Below are 16,210 nucleotides of genomic sequence, written 5' to 3' on the forward strand. Positions count from 1 at the left end.
CAGCCCTGTAACCAGCTTTGTTGCCATCCCCTGGATACTTTCAAGGACCTTAGCGTCCTTTTTTTACATTGCGGAGCCCAGAACTGCTCACTATATTGCTGGTGAGGCTACATCAACACTAATATAGGGGGAGAATCACCCCTTTTGACCGCTGTGCTGTGTTTAATGCACCCCAACATGCCATTTGGCTGCCAGGGCACACTGCTGGCTTGTGTTGAGCCCACCATTGACCAGCACCCCCAGTTCCCTTTCTGCTGAGCTGCTGCCCAACCACCATCTCCCAGCCTGTGCCTGTGCCCAGCATTGCTCCATCCCGGGTGCAGCACCTGGCGTGTTTCTTCATTGAAATTCATGTCATTGATCACTGTTTTTCTACATATATTTCTACCTTCCCTGTTAGTTTGAAATCAGATATTTAAAAATAAAGACAGAAATGCATGCTTAGCATTATAGGTCTTCATTACCTCAGAGGAAGGAACTGATGACTTGAACTCCATTTTTGCCTATGCCACAAAGAGAACACAATACTGTTGGTCTCCTAAAAAGTCCATGTAAGAGTGAATGACATACTTAAAGCAACATGACATCCTAACCGAAGACTTTCCTAGAGTAAGAAATTAGACAATCACTGGACACCTTGTACTCATCTCTGATGTCACTTTTCCCTGAAGTGTACCAAAACTTCTAGTATATTGGAATGTCTGGTACACCAAAAACCACCCCTAGATAAACAATAGCTTTATAAAGTGTCATGTTAAAAAGCAGATTGAATTTTACACAGATTTGCAATAGTTTGTAGCTTTCCCTATCATGCAGAAATTAATGCTGTTATCTAGAAAGGGATTCCCCTTTGATACTGAGACTGCACAGAAATCTCTTCTTGAAAAGATAATCATTGCAAAACTGTGCATTGACTAAGAAAGGTGAATTATAGAAGAAGACAAATATTATTTTTTTTTCAACTTTTCTTTGTTTTAATGAAAATTCATTTTAAGCTGAGACCTGGGTCATTTCACAGGTTCTTGTCACTTACCTATGGGGATTATGTTAGGAGCTCAGATACCTTGCAGCAAATGAAGGAAGATTGACTTATTCAGAAGATGGCTCCTGGGTGGCCTGAGTCACTTTCTAGAGCTGCCTTCTTTTATGGCCTATAGATGTAACCAGTGACAGCCATGCTCTTACCCAAGGAGTCCCACATCGGTGCTGGAAGCCAGAGGGTTGAAACTCAGCCATAGGCCTCATCCTAGCTTCATCACGTATCATCTAGGGAAAAAGATTATTTTTTTTTTTCCAATGTGATCTGCATTTATATAAACTTATTCTGAATTTGCTCATTGTTGCTGGAATAACATACTCCCTTTTCTGTTAAATTCCACAGTCCTTCCTGTAAAACCCATTCTTCAGCTCTGTGTCATATTTCTCCTTGGTGGATCGACTTTCACAAGGATTGGACTAGAAAGATACCAGCAAAGAAGCAGATGTGATTTTATTATAAAATCATATATAAGCAATGTGATTTTTTTTTTTTTCCCCATTTTCACAGGATTTCTTCTGTGGCCATGTCTTGAGCTCTGTATGTCTGATGCTCCCAAATTCTTAAAATACCATCTAGTGAAGCATTGTGGCACACCAAAATTCTTTGTTACACAGAATAATGCATTAGTTAAGTCTCCTGAAGGACTGGAATTCGTTCCATTTAGTCCAAAATAAATTATAACTTTGTCCATACTTTCTACACATTTGCAGAACATGTTTGCATGTACATTCCAATAGCTTTATAAATAATTATGTTCCATGTATGATAGAAAATTTCCAGGGGAAGTATCAGGATTATTATTGAAAAAGTCTTGGAAAGGATTAAGAATAAATTAATTGGGTCTGATTTACAAATATTTAGTTATATTTTTCTAAACTCTGTGGAGGAATAGGGAGTATGCTAGGTATGTCTAGTACTGCAAATACAGAGTGCTTTCACTGTATTATTTTTGCCACTTAGTGGTGAGAGGCTACATTAAAATGATTTAGTAAAATTTAGAAACTTGCAGAACCTCAGTTAATGAGAACTCTGTTCATTATTTTTGGACCCGGCTCAGTTTACTATATGATGTGCATGTATCCTGAAGCTGTGATCTAACTATTGAAGTTGCTGGGCATCATTTTCAAGTTGGCCTTCTTTTTTATTATTTTCCAGGAAGATGAACTCTGAATTAGTATATATTTGCTTAATCTCTTTGCTATCCTAATTTCTACACCTATATCAGAATATCTTAACCGTATCTACCCTAGTATTCTAATGACTGCTTCCTCTGCAATAGACACCCATCCTTCTTTTTTTTTTAATGATTTTATACTTGTAAATATAATTATTAATTAATCTTAGCAGCGACTAATTGTATTTACAGATCTTGCAGGAAGACTCAAAAAAGCTCTACAAGCCATTTTCTTTTCCCCTTGAAGTTGTGCCACAACTTCAAAGAGAGAAAGAAAATAGGATTTTATGCATTTGGAATAGCTAATACCACAGTATTGGATTAGTACAGAAGCTAGTGAGGATATCTGAAGAATATGGAGGAATATTCTTTCTTTGAATATGCATTAAATCACTGATCTCGTTATTCATTTCTATTTTATAAATTGTAATACCTTTATATTTTACATTTTTCTCCTTTTTGAAATCTAGTAGGCCTCTGTTGGAAGATGTGGGCAGGGCTGAAAATAGACAACTGTATATTAACCACAATGCTCTACTTCAAAAGATGTCAAGACGATGTGGTAAATTGCAAAAGTAGCAGGTCCAGCTGCTTTATGAAAACCCAGATCTTCACAAATATTATTAATTCTGTAATATTTTCACAAAACTTCTTAATTTATTGCAAAAGGAAGGAATGTGATATTTTACTAGCATTTACTCAAAGCAGCATTATATTTTTAATGGCAACATTTTGAGAATAGTAAGTAACAGTCTTCTGTCATGCTTTTCAACAGCCTAGCACTGGCTTTGCACCAGAGTTTTGAAGTTACACCGTGTATATCATACTTCTATGTCTAACTTTGTCTCTTCCTGCTATGTTACACTGTACATGTTCAAGAGCAGCTGGGGTATGAAATCTGTCACTGAGACCAAAGGAAGGTGAGCCAGACTCCATGTATAATAGAAATCAGTGTCTTTGTTCAATTTATATGCAGCTTCTAAGAGGCACAATTGACCTCATAGTTTTACCCAAACTTAGAGATGCTTTGGGGTATAAAGCCTGCCTTGGGGAGTGGGAGAGCCTAGTATAATGTAGTAGAGTAGAGTAGGATAGAGTAAAGTAGAGTAGAGTAGAGTAGAGTAGAGTAGAGTAGAGTAGAGTAGAGTAGAGTAGAGTAGAGTAGAGTAGAGTAGAGTAGAGTAGAGTAGAGTAGCTCTGCTGTACTCTGGAGTTTGAAAACCTTCTGCAGATTAAACCCTGCTTTCTGAATACTTCAAATCTGTTTAGTTGTGCATAATGTACCAGTGGGTTTACTTTAAACGAGCTCCAATTAACCTGTAGTAGTTACCCTGAACAGATGAAAACCTCTAATGAGGCCACTAAAATATACAGCAGAAATATTCTCCAGAACTTTGTGAAAACATATAAGAATGTGATTCTCTCCTATTCCTTGCTCTAGTGAATTTGGTGATGATGTAACGTTTTTTTTGTTTTGTTTTGTTTTTGTGATGGTATTTCCCCCCCCCCCAAAAAAAAAAAAAAAAAAAAAAAAAAAAAAAAGCAGGAATATTTTTAATAGGAGAGCAGCAGTTTACCAAAAATTGAACAAATAGGTTTTTCTGAATTTGGGAGTTCTGTTTACACTTCCCATGAAAGGAAGATGGTGGTTAGTCACCTTCCAAATTACCAAGCCAGCTCTATATCTTACAGCCATTGAGTACCATATGGTTCTGTATTGTGTTGAGTTGCATGTGTCACTATGGTTATGTATAGCTCTAGAGCCCGTCTGAGAAAGCAGTAGTCATCAGATAAAATGATCTATACAGGACATGTTTTTTTTTCAACTCATTCTCTGAAGACAGAATATTTTAAAAACTTGGATTTTCTATTATCTCTTCGTAATACATCAGGAAACGTAAGCTGTTCCCAGCAACGATGAAAACATATTCATTGAGTTAACAGAAACTAAAACCAGACACTTCCCCAAAACAAACAAACAAACAAAGAAACAAACAAAACAAAACAAAACAAAGAAAGGGGAAGGAAGGAAGGAAGGAAGGAAGGAAGGAAGGAAGGAAGGAAGGAAGGAAGGAAGGAAGGAAGGAAGGAAGGAAGGAAGGAAGGAAGGAAGGAAGGAAGGAAGGAAGGAAAGGAAGAAAGGAAGGAAAGGAAGGAAAGATGAAAGATAACATTCATATAAATCTCAGGCAAACCATATCAGTGATACAGAAAACACATCAAGAGCTCATGAATATCTTGTCAACACCAGAAAAACCACATCAAGCATATGTACATAGCCTGAGAGATGTCAGACAAGGGGCAGGGTTTTTCTGTGCCACAATTATATAGTGTCAAAGTAGACGTCCAGGGTTCACTATTGAGACTGAGAAGACTGAATTCCTTTAAGGCAACTCTTTAAAACTCCCCTCACAATATTTATTTATCTTAATATTCTGAAAACCTCTTATTGACTACTGATAAGAAAAATACATATTTCAAAGAACAAATACAACAGAAATTGTGATTATTTTTAAACACATTTACTACTGGGAGATAATTCAGGAAAGAACTTAAATGGATTACCCACATGCAAGCCTATTATCTGTAAGATAACGTTATCAGTGCTTCACATTGTAAGTTAACACCATAAAGCCTATGAATCATTTAAGACTGGAGTCTAAAGCTCTTCAGTAGAGAAAAGATATGTATTGATGCAGTATTAGGTCCTGTTCTCACAGGAGACTTTAGGGAACTGTACCTAACAGAAGTGTTTTCTGTGTTTATGCCACAAATACCATTATCAAATCTTTGGACTACTGGAATCTAGTATGGTGGCTGCCATCTTAATACAAGCTATCCATCAGGATTTGCCTTGAGATTTCTGCCACGATTTTTAGAGAAAATCTTAATAACAGTTGGTGTGCTGAAGCCCCTGTTTTCAAATACTGCTTTCTCAGTTTCTTGTGCACTACTGCCTGTCTACTTCCTTAAAATATAAAGAGGGACGGTCTTTTCACCCTGTATTTGCATTGTGCTTGCCACAGGGACAGAAAGTTTTGGGCAAGTAAATGCTCTTTTTATCTTTATTCTTTCTCATTGTTTTTGCTTTTACTTATTAAAACAATTATTATCAAATAGAAATGGCTACATTTTGATTTATTACTACACAGAAAGGACTGGAAGACAAATCTTCCATCTGTTCCATCAATAGAGCCCAAATATAGCTGCTGTGATAGTCCACTATTGATTAGAGAAATGCCAGCTCTATTTCCTAAAATACCCAAAGGCTCCTCTAATGAAGGACTTTTCATCTTAGCTGGTGCCCCAGTAACTCTCTTAGTTTTTCCATTAAATTGTTTATGCACACTCTTAGGGATGGCTGTAAAGTTCTTGCTACATATGCGTGACTACATTTGCTATCCTGCTATTCCCAATTAACAAAAATAAAAACATTATAAATCTCATATCAAATTTGAACATTCCTCTACTTCATGAAGAGTTGATCATTAATGGGGGACAACTAATCATGTGAAAGAGTGGGCTTAGTAGGCTTAAACATGAGCTGAAACCCTGGGAAACAGCGATACCTGGGTTTGCCGGGTGACAAGCCCTGGCGGCTGGTTGGTTGACAAAATGAGACACAGTTGGGGTGGAGTAGGGCTAATCCTGTGCTCCTCAGCACCTAGAAAATGTTACTTTGACATGATACCTGGATCATATAGACATTTTGTCCCTGTTGGACAGGAGAAACGAAAAGGCAAGAGGGTAATTGGAGAACAGGTTGCCTACTTTGTGGTGGGCAAGTGAAGAAACAAACCAAAGCAAGGGCAGCTGAAGCAGCAAGAAAAGGTGTAGGCAAGGGAAAGAATTGTTCCTTCTTACTGGGCTTAAAATTCCAGCTTGGTTTTAGCCACCACAGGGATTTACTGCCCTTTCAGTTGGTGTGATGAAGCCCAGTGGGTGTCCTCTGGTGACCCACTTTTGGGTCATGCCCCAATGCTTGTAAGCCTTTGGTCTGTCAGATCTCTGAAATAGGAAGTTTATTCTGATGTGGTTCTTGCATGTTTTAGGAGATGTTTTGGAGGGAGGTTTGATGTAGGTCATGGAGCACTGATGTGGTTTGTCTGTGTTTTTCCATCTGTTTTTGTTCAGGGAGGGACTTAGTTTGAGTTCTTTTCACCACAAGGCAAGTTCCTCATTTCACAGATTTTTGCATGATTCCCCTGCATTTTAGGAATGTCTAAAAGCCAAGCTTGACAAAACGTAGGAAGTGTCTGATCCTAAAGAAATGTTGGAAAATTCTCGCCCAAGATTGCATGCCACCATTAGCAGCATTGGCTAGTTTTCAGCAACAGTGGCTATTTTTCAGAAGGCATTGTGTAACAAAACTTTTCCTTGGGTTTTCAGAGATGCCTAAGCATTTGACCTGTTTCTGTATATTTGAAATTCCTGTTGGTTGCTTTTTGGACACCAATGAGGATTCAGTGTAAGACAGGGACGTGCACCATTAGCTTATAGCAGTCATAGCTGGGCAGGTGAGTGCTGGGTGAATGGAAGTGCCTACCATTTCCTTCTGGAAGAGGTAAGTACCCTCTGGAAGTATACTGTCTTGTTGTATACAGAACTGGGGGAACACTGAAAGGAAGTTGTATGGGTCCTCTAAATATACAGAAAATGCATCTGTCTCTTTCCAGTTACTGAATAAAGAGATTGAACATATAGACTCAATCTAGTCCCTGAGAGCATTTTAAAAATCTGATCTTAGTTGATGAAAGGACAATTAAACCCGTTTCCTTCAGTTTAAGATTCAGTGATCTCTACAGAAGAAGCATTTAAAAGTGTTCTTTTTTTTTTTTTTTTTTTTTTTTTTTTTTCCTCCTAGTTATTCCTCTTCTATTTGTGTTCCTGAGTGAAAAAGCACAGTTCACATTAACTTAGAAATTTTCACATTGATGTAAAATATGGCACAAAAGTAACTTCTGGTATATTAGCAGAAAATCCATCCATCAGGTTCACCTAAGAGATGAAGTGTACAATCTGGTGTGTCCGGTAATGACAGAAATAGCAGAAAAAAATAAAGTTAGAAAATACAGACAACAAGGTTTTCTTCACTTTTGGCACACCAGCTGCTGTCCTTATAGTAGGGCTGCAAAACTGGGAGAGGAGGTAGGTTGGGTAGTATGTGGTGGCAGAGGAAAGGTATGAAATAACTATAATAATTATCTAATTTCCTTGGTAGATGACTTAAGAACTCGTGACTTGGGCTTTCCATGATGAACCAATCAGTGAATTTCCTAAAGATATTTGTAGGTACACACAGTGACATGATGTTTTTCTTGTCTTTGTTTCTTATTTCCACTTGTACAAACACATCACCCACTGCTTGGGTCAGAAGACCATTTGACTGACCTATAGCTAACCCTGGCTGTGGCAGATCTCACATAATTTGGCTGATAGCAGAGTGAGGAGCTGGAGAGGAAAGGCAAAAGATCTAATGGTAGCTGGTCAACCAGATCAAAAGGTCATTCATTTTCTTTCTTGTAGGACATTTCAGGGACAAGGAACAATGACTGTACCAAGAAGTAATATTAGCAGATAACCATGGACTTTCTTTTCCATAGTTTAGAAGTCATAAAATCAAGTTGGAATTATGTTACAGCTTAGTGTATTTGGGGATGGAGGACTGAACAGGGTAACTGAGGAGAGCTGTTTGATCCATGTAGATAAGAAGTATAATGTGGTGTGGTGTGTCAGGAACAACATACAGCTTAAGGTAGATGGTGTAAGTTTACCATTGTCTAACCTAACTAACTAACCTTTGCTATGCACCAGGTTCATGCAGCACAAAAAATAACTAAGTCCCTAAATACCAAAACAATCCACAAGAATCATGGCCATTCTGTCATGCTTGTGCAGAAGGCTTTTGGCCCATCTGTGGTGTCAGCAGTCTTGAAGAACATGTAGACTTGCAACATACACAAAAAAAAGACTTAAATGACAGCCTTGAGGTTTTGCCCTTAACTGCTGTAGTAAACCACCAAAGGGACAATGGTTGCTTCCTGAGCTAGACTGGTCTGTGCTAAGCTATGCTCACCTGATTGTCAGTGTATGATACTGGCACAATATCACCAAATAGAAAGCAGTACTCAGAAGCCATTTATGAGGCCGAAGAATCAGTACAATCAGGAAAGAATGTCTTGGCAATCATACTTGAACAATGTTTCAAGAGCAAAACTGAGACCAATCGTGCTTCCAAATACTGACTGTTCAGAGACTTTTTTTGAAAGCAAGTTAAATTTATTACAAATTATCTTGTGTTGATCCCTCTACTCTTATGCAAGATGATGTTTAAAATTGGATATTAAAAAACAACAACATAACATACAAACATAAAAACATAAAAACATAAAAACATGCTTATGAAAAAACAAGCAACCTGAGAAAAACGTGTTCCCAGATTTTGTTAACCACTGCTTAGAAGTGTTTTTGTCATGACACAGTGTAATTGCTACTATAGGTAATGGTACCAAAGTCTTTATTTCACTGACTATTTTTGAAAGAAGTATGGAACTATGTTTAACAATTTTTTTTCTTCCCAACTCACACATTTTCTATGCAGTCTGTGAGAAGAAACAAAAAATAATATATATATATATATACAAAGTTAGTACTGTTGGTTCAAGAGGTATCAAACCATAATCTGTCAAAGGAGGCGGGAAATACTACTTTCTTCCTCTGCTCTTACACTTTTTCCTGTTTATCTGCATTGAATAGTTGGAAAGGGTATTGGCTATATGGACCTTTGGTCTGACTCATGAGTCGTCTTATGTTCTGTCTCAGTTCTGGTATGGGAAGTATAGTAGTAAGAGGCATGATGTAAGATATTGCTGCTTTACTTCTCACAAAATCAAATACTGATGGTACTTATACCTTTTCAAGAATACAGAAAAATTGGACTTTTCTAACCTTAGATAAATATAAAATGTGTAGCATATGAAAACCATGCTGTCATCAAAGCCAATATAATGTTCATTGGCTGAAATAAAGGTGAAGTGATAACTCCTTAATAGTAGAAGATGGTTATATCTGACCACAATAAAAGGTCTTTTCTTTTGTAAAACAGACCAAAATGAAAGATATTTATTAATTACCCAATAATCCTATGAGGCAGGTGGTATTTCCTACCAGCACCTGACAATAGCAGGGACACACAGCTGACATGCTCCTATTTATTGATTTGAGCTAAAATATGAAAAAAAGGGCATGTAGGGATGAATTTTAGTTTTCCGTACTGTGACAGTTTCATCTTTTTTATCATTCAATCTTCATCTAGTTTAGGAGGATTTTTAGCCTGGGTTCTGTAGCAGACTTTCCTCCTTTAAAGAACTCCAGCTAATGTTATATTTCCCTAACTTAGTAAGATCAAAGACACTTAGTGTACATAGTTTTTGAGTCTACACACTGTTTTTGTCGTTATTCATATGCTATTTCTGTGCAAGCAGGATGCAGAGGTCTCAGTCACTCATATGCACCCATCCATTTGTTCAAAGCCCATAAAAGAGAAACACAAAAACTGAAACTGCCCTTCCTTGGAAAACTATAGCCATTTTCCGTGGAGTTCCTTGAACAGAAGGAAAGTCTAGATAAAAACATATACAACCTTTAGGTATGGTGAGCAGCTGTAGGATCACAAACTTGAACTGGGTTGAAGTGTGTAAACCTTCAATGGTCCAATATGCATTTGCAGTGATTGTAAGTTCCCAGAATGTTGTAGGTATTTCCATAATTCACAACTGAATACTGAAATGATAATTAAAATACCTTATAACATTACAGAAATGGTATTATTTTCAGTTACATTCTGAGGTCTTCATGCTCAGAGGTAAACTCTTCATGAGGGACAATGCTTCAAGAAATACAAACTCTACAGATATTTCCAAGTTGATACTGTGCGTGCTCCATAGCTGTACATTTCTATCCGTTTGACTGGGCTGGCCAAGGCAAACATACAGTATCTTGAACAAGTTTCTGCTTCCTCCAACAGCATGTAATGGGTAAATAAAATTCAAGCTAGTGGGAATTTATCTACATTTGAGGTTCTACTTCAGCTAGGATTTGGTTATGACTGATTATGTTGCACACGTCAAGATCACTGCTAATCTTTGGCATGAGGAACTGATTAAAAGGGATTTATTTTATTATTATTTTTGTTAACGTCAATTACATTTTCTTTAAAATCTTCCTACAAACAATCTCTTGGCATCACAAAATGTTTTCTAATCATTGATGGAGGTTGGACATAAGCAAACATTTTGACTGAGAAGATGCCAGAAATTTTCCTAAGTATGATGACATTCAGATAATTATATGCAATCTTTTTTTTTCCAATCTGTAAGAAGGATAGGTAATGTTCTGTCAAAACACTCACCCATACACTGTTTACACTTTTCTGAAAAGATTACCATACTTATATTTGCTCTCACAGATGCTGAGTATATTTCAAAAGAAAAAAAAAAAAAAAAAGAGGAAAATTTGCATTGCTTCTTCTACTGCCTATTTTCTGAGTGGATTCGTAAGAACCACTCATCATAAGATGGAATCAAATGCGTTATGAGGCAGCCTTACTTTCCCTGCCCCTTCGTCACCTTTGGAGCCATCATTTTGCAGCTCACAAATAGAGCCTGGCCCAAGAGCCAGAGACACTGTGAGCCATTATGCCACTCACCTTAAAAAGATTTAATACTGGTAGATGAAAGCTCACAGCATATTTCAGAGTTAGGCTCTTGTACTACTTTGGTGTAACAGAAAAGGGAGAATCCATGGTTTGAAACTGACAGTAAGAAAGGTAATGAGAGAACAGTGATGTCTTTTTGTGGGTGTAGGAACACAGAGATGTCCTGAGGGCTCAGGCATATGGGCAAGAATAGCCCTAAATAGTTCCTATCACTTTTCGGCAGATTCTTGCCATTAAAAAGGAATTATTTTGAAGTGAAATTCTAAGTGAAATATATTGTCATTAACTCTGCCCTTGGGGTTTATGACCATCTTGTAGGCTTTCTCCCTCCACTTTCCCTAAGACACCTGCTGTTCTCTGAATGAACTGATAACAGGTCTATCCCAGACTTGCTTGGGAGACTGTGCCACAGCATGTGTTAAGTCTAATGTTTCTGCTATTGCAAGTTTTTTCACTAAAGCAAATTATCACCACCAAATTACAAGGTTCATCTGAATATGAGGCCTCCCCTCAGCCTGCTCTGCTCTGGGCTGAGCAAACCAAGGGACTTCAGCTGCTTCTCATATATCTTCCCCTCTAGACTCTTCACCCTCTTTGTTGCTCTCCTGCAGAGTGTAGCACTCTCTAATAGTTTTATGTCCCTTTATACTGTGACACCCCAAAATACACACAGTACTGGAGGTGAGGCCACACAAGCACGGAGCAGAGCAAGATAATCTCTTCCCTCGACCAGCTAGCAACGCTGTGCCTGATGTACCCCAGGACATGGTTGGCCTTTTTGACTGCCAGAGCACACTGTTGACTCATGTTCAATTTGTCATTGACCAGAACCCCCAGATCACTTTCTGCGGGCTTCTCACCAGCCTCTCGTCCCCCAGTCTGTATGTATAGCCAGGGTTGCCTTGTTGTAGTTGAATCTGGAAATTTCACTTGTTAAACTTCAAATCACTGGTGATTGCCCCATCCTCTAGTTTTTCAATACCTCTGTACATGACCTCTCCACCTTCGAGGCAGTCAACAGTTCCTCCTAATTTAGAATCTGCAATCTGAATCTACTTTCTTAGTATGCATTCAATTCCAAAAAGAAAGTCTTAAAAATAATTTCATTAAGAAACTAAAGAAGTTTTAAAAGTATTCAGATGCTTAAATATGGAGTAATTTTTTCTTTACTTTTTTTTTTTTAAATATTTTAGTTGACATAGCATGAACTTCATTTACCATTTTTATTTGTCAAATACTTGACACTGATGTCTTTTCATTTTGGTTTTACTCCAATAATTACTTTTGTTTATATTTAATTCCAAGGGACTGACAAATCAATTATGTATGATGTATTGGTAATAATAAATTAGACAATCTGTTTAGTGGTTTCACTGCTAAAATAAACATGGCTAATTAGATACAGATGATACCAACAACTTCTCTAAAGCTAAATAGTAATCTAGTGAAAAGGATGGCTTTGTGATATCACCATTTGGTCAGGGCTTGGAAAACATGAGTTTGATTCCCAGTTTTGCTAGGCAGATCATATCTTATAACATATTTTGTCCCATTTAAGCTCATCACCCTGGCACAAATAGACACCTCTGAAGTTGAGTTGTTTTTCCTGTGTTAGATATCTGTCTAGGTTAAGACCTTCAGTGGATAGTTATTTCTCTGTACTGACTACAGAACTGCTGAGATTAATCCCCCTCTTTCTGGCTCAGGCAAGTCATTTATAATTGTGAGAAGAGAGCCTTCAGACAAAGATCTATTTTTCTTCAACACCTTCCAAAACTGGTTAAAGTAGTCTGCTCTCTGTCAGAAAACAAACCAGACTTTGTGAAGGACAATGGTGTTGTGTAGTAAAAAAGGGTATCAGTGTGATTACAATGGAACATCCTAGCCAACTAAAGAACAGTGATATAAGTATTTCAGAAAATTTGCCTACAGAAGATAGAAAATATCATTGTTAATATACGTTCCTTGCTATTCACTTCTTCTATGCTAAAAACAATTTTACTGCTGTGTCCAGAACCATGCATGTTTAAATCATAATATTGGACTTTCTTGTACATTTATTCTGATGCCTTTGTTAAATCCTTGCTTGGCCATGATGGTTAGCCTGAGCCACTGCAGTTGACAGGAAGATTTGCACTTAAGGTCTGGAAGAAGACATGTCTTTGGGATCTATGTGCACAGTGACAATGAAGTTGCATTAAAAAAAAAAAAAGCCAAAAAAAAGCAGTTCAGTTAACTACAGTGCCAGTGGTGGGGTTTCCAGTACTGATAAGCACTGATATTCTTTGAGGTTCTTCCTATAGAAATGTTGTGCAGGTGACTAAAGACTTGTTTCTTATGAGAAGGAAGCAGGCAGCTTGTGAAGGGACTGGAAGATATCACAGCCTCATTTTACAAGAACCAGCCTACCTGTGTTTACCAGTTCACCTTCTTAGCCCATCCCAGAGACAAGAGCCAAATATCAGGAAGAAGCAAGTCTACTTTGGGACTGCAACCTTTAGGGCCACAGCATGAAAGAGCAATTACTTTTCCATCATCCAAACCCAACGTGTTTCACACAGAAATAAAACTGCACTCTACACTCATATTCTGGATTAAATACTCAGTATCCTCTCCTGGAAAACCGAAAAGAAGAATTATTCTCACCTAACTTTATTCTGCTAAAAGATAAGTATCCTGTCCCATCTGGTTGAATGTCCATGTTGTCCATGCTGTTGAGTAGAGAATGATTGACACCTATGAGGATAACGTTCCATATCCTAGAAATGGTGTAACAAAGAAGTCTTCATACAGGCTAAATATAGCATTGTTTCTCTACGTTGATGACACAGGAAACACAAATGACCTGTTTAGACTAAAAATATTCCTCGAAGATATCTGATGTTAGGTGAGATAAATCCTACTTTCAGCAGTTTCAACCCACATACAGTCTCCACCTCATTCTCCACAGTTACAAAATGCAGTTATAAGACATTTTTCTAAAATGTACTCCCTCAAAAATGCTCTTGGTTTCAACATTTCAAGCTGTTGCTGCCCAAGGCTCCTTAGTCTGGGAAAAGTGATCCTAGCAGTTCTCAAAGATCTGGGCAGAATTCCCACAGATCATTGTTCTTTCCAGTCATTATTTCATGAGCTGTTCTTGAGTAAGATTCTGCCCTCATATATGGCACATAAACATAGTCAGTCCCATGCATGCATTACAGGGCAGAAGTGTTACTACGGAAAAAGTAAAAGCCATATGAGACCAGTAAGTAAGAAACACTTTACTGATTTCTGGCATCATTACTGATTAGGAGAAATTTGGGGTTTGGGGAAGGGTTTCTAGTTTGGCATTTCCCTACTTAAGTCCTAAAATCCTAGCTCACCCATCACAATTATATGGTAGCCTTACTACTCAAGTGATTGGAACTTCATTTTATTCAAAATTACAGCTGTCTCAACATGGTCTGCACAAATTGGTACAATGTCAAGTCAGTACACCCAATGCAGGTGCAACTCCAAGATATTGAAGGCTGAGGCAATTTGAGACTCCCAGTACACAAACGCCACAAAATTAACTACTACCACTTTTACCCTTTTACTTTTATAATTGCCCACATCCAAAACTACCTTGGGCATCTGTTTCTCCGGAATGCCTTTCCTGGCATCTTCAGCAGAGAAGCTGAGAGTTGAATAGCCACAGAAACTGGACTGTATTATCAAAGGTAAGGGTGCTTCCACAAGAGCAGACTGGAAGCATATTGGTAGTATGAGAAAGCTTGCACATCCATTGCAGGTGCTTTTACTATTCTGGGAGTTTATAAAGGACTTAATGGCTACCACTTCAGGCCTATTTCTGAGCACAACATTCACTTTAAATTATGTGTATACCCACAAATATGTGTTTGTCTACTGAACAGAACTATTGTCATTGCCTAGAAAGGGGTAATGTAGTTCAGCAAAAATAAGAATTGTTCCAGAGCTCAAAGATTTTGAAGCTTGGAAGATGTATATAAACACACAGATAATAACAGCTTTTTATTTTTTGGACCATTTCAGAGCAGTCAGAGACATAGGATACCTGGAATGTGTTCAGGAAATCCAGATCTGATGAAAATGCTTGCCCATTTCTTGACCAACAAGGCTGGTAAATGCACCGAAGCTTTCAAATAGTTAACTAAAACTGAACTTCTTTAGCAGTATGCCCATTAATAATGATTGGTACCATGTGAAACACTCATTGTGAAATTCAGAAGGATGAAAAAGTCATCTGGTTTTACTACAGAGTTTAAACTCAGCCCTTTTGCGCTGAAAAACATACATCCTTTTTTAGCTCTAACAGCCAGGGGAAATTATACCTCCTCACATCCATAATGACAACTGCAATAGTTCCTTGTTAGAGCAAGCCCAGAGAAGGGCCATGAGGATGATCAAGGGGCTGGAGCACATCTCCTGTGAAGACAGGCTGAGGGAGTTGGGGTTGTTCAGCCTGGAGAAGAGAAGGCTCCAGGGATACCTTATAGTGGCCCTACAGTAACTAAAGTGGGCCTACGGGACAGCTGGGAAGGGACTTTTTGTCATGATGTGTAGTGATAGAACTAGTTGAAAATGTCTGGCCATCACATGGAGGGTGGAACTAGATAATTTTTAAGATCTCTTCCAACCCAAACCATTCTGTGATTCTATGATAAGGTGAATGTGTTTCAACAAAGCCTGTTTCAAAATCTAAACACAGTCCTTTTTTATTATTATTTTTTTTTCCCCCCAGAGGAATGGCAAGTTGGAAGCAATGGAATATAAAAAAAATAATATTTACACGAAATGTTGAATGCTGTATATTTCTATCCCATTGCCTCTCATCTTTTTACAAACAGCTTTAACCTATTTTCACTTACTGGCATTTTCAACATCAGCAGTGGTTGCAGTATTTGCATAAGTCAGATCATGTGTGGTCTTTGTCTTGTTCTCATTAACTGGAGGTCAGCAAGAACTTAGTGGTAGATCTTGCAGTTCAGATGAGTCCTCATAATAAGTTAGAAACTGTTGAGCATTAGAGGAGAGAATTTGAACAAAAGAGAGCAAGTCCTCAAATAAAATAAGGCATGTGGAATAACATTTTCTGGAGTCTCACATGAGTGCTGCTCCTTGTCAGGAACTGAAGTTCCTTGTACTCCTACACCTCCTTTAGTAACACCTTGTGCACCACTACCCCATCTTCCTGAACTTCAGGAACTCCCTGAAGATCTGACAGGTTCCCACAGACCAGACAATCTGTTGATATTCTGTTGATTGTTGACAATCT

This window comes from Anas acuta, chromosome 3 (assembly GCF_963932015.1).
Source record: "Anas acuta chromosome 3, bAnaAcu1.1, whole genome shotgun sequence".
NCBI classification, from domain to species: Eukaryota; Metazoa; Chordata; class Aves; order Anseriformes; family Anatidae; genus Anas; species Anas acuta.